This window comes from Pundamilia nyererei, unplaced genomic scaffold (genome assembly GCF_000239375.1).
Source record: "Pundamilia nyererei isolate P.nyererei 1_Seehausen unplaced genomic scaffold, PunNye1.0 scaffold02291, whole genome shotgun sequence".
NCBI lineage: Eukaryota > Metazoa > Chordata > Actinopteri > Cichliformes > Cichlidae > Pundamilia > Pundamilia nyererei.
Window position 1 is genome coordinate 1967 of NW_005189692.1, and position 1631 is coordinate 3597.

Consider the following 1631-nt stretch of genomic DNA (forward strand, 5'->3'; position numbering starts at 1 on the left):
ACAGCTTCATATCAGATGGATTCTGCTAATTCCTGTTTTATCAGAGTCACTGTGGTTACAGCTGCTAATGAAACACTGTGGGAGGATTCACATGAGCAGCAAATCCACATCAACCACAAACCAACACTTTATATCAGCATCAACAGTCAGGAGGAAACATCGTTGCTGTCTGTGGTCCTGAAATGTATCTGAAATGTAAATGTTGTGAAACGAAGGGGTTTCTGTGTCTCTGAGCCCAGGACACTCTGACAAAAGACATTCTTCATCTCCAGAATTTCACTTCCTGATTTAAGTTAACAGTTCAGTATTAATTCTGACACACTATGGCTTCTGATTCTGTGAAATGTCTTCATCTTCAGCTCTGCATCTTTACTGCGGCTTTGATTTATAAATCATGAAACAGACAAAAAACTTTAGAAAGAGCTTTTTATAAGAGCATGGTGAAAATCTACAACTTCCTAGTTTCACTTCTAAATCCTGAACAATCAAAATTAGTTGAACACAAAACAGAAGAACAAAAAGTGATACATGCTTTCCACAAATAAAAGACTCGTGTGGTCAGTGAGCACTACAGGATTTCTCAGCTTCAGTATCTCAGGTCACAATCCAAATATCTGAGGTAGAGTAAAAACAAGGGAAAGAAATCATACGTAGATCAGAATATGACAGAATACAATGGAAACATTTCATACATCCAATTTTCCAACCAAGTTCAAATACACACACAAACTTAACTGATGGCGGTAAAAGGAAAACAAAGCCAGTCTAACTCTGCAGGGAAAGAAGCTGCTTTAAAACTAAGAGTTGCCGAGCAACGCCTCCACTTGTACCTTTTGATATTTACATTGTTGTGACAGAAAACTGCAGCAAACTCACAGAACTTAGCAACAACAGGAAACACTTCGGTTCATATTACACACATTTTTCTACCAGAGTGTGTGAGTGCTGGAAAACACAGATTTTATAATAAAACAGAACAAATGTACTTCTTTCTATGGCCGGCTTTAACAAGATTTTATATCATGAAACACCAACTGTAATTCAGTGGCAGTCCGCACATCCAATGGTACACTGCACAAACAAACTGAACACAATTCAAACAAAAAATGACCTTGTGTGAGATTCATCATGTTTCACTGGAGAATTAAAAACCCTCATCATGAGAGCGCCACAGCGTGACACAGAAGCGACACCGAGTCGTCTAAAGTTGCGTCTCTGCTGCACATGAGAGAAAATAAAAGTAATAACACATAAAATTGTCACATTGTGTTGATCAGTAGCTTGTAGGGCAGTGAAATGACCAGATTTCAGCCTTGAATTTGATTTCGGCTTCCTTCTATGAAATGATGATCATGGAACAAAACTGAAACTGTGTGCTCGACAAACAGAACACAAAAGCACATCAAGCACTTCCTGAATCACAGCTGTTCTCTGAAGGTTTCCTGAACTCGTCTGCACGAGTAACACTGTGTTAAGACACATATAACAAAACTGAGCTGTGCTGTACAGCAGAGGGGGAGGAGCTTGTCGTTCAGCATCATACTCTGTTGTTTTGAAATACTTTGAATTTAATGGAAGAGACGTAATGAAGACGAAATCACGTGTGAAGAGTGCTTTAACCTCCTAAGACC

At 38.9% G+C, this 1631-nt stretch overlaps 1 long non-coding RNA gene across 1 annotated transcript in view; it reads right to left on the reverse strand.

Moving 5' to 3' along the window:
• Positions 1–412: 412 nt before the first annotated feature.
• LOC106456053 (uncharacterized) overlaps positions 413–1631 on the reverse strand; it is a 3658-nt gene continuing 2439 nt past the window's right edge. Inside the window, exon 2 of the long non-coding RNA XR_001290221.1 lies at positions 413–614. This is a non-coding gene — a long non-coding RNA (uncharacterized LOC106456053). The remainder of the gene's footprint in view (positions 615–1631) is intronic.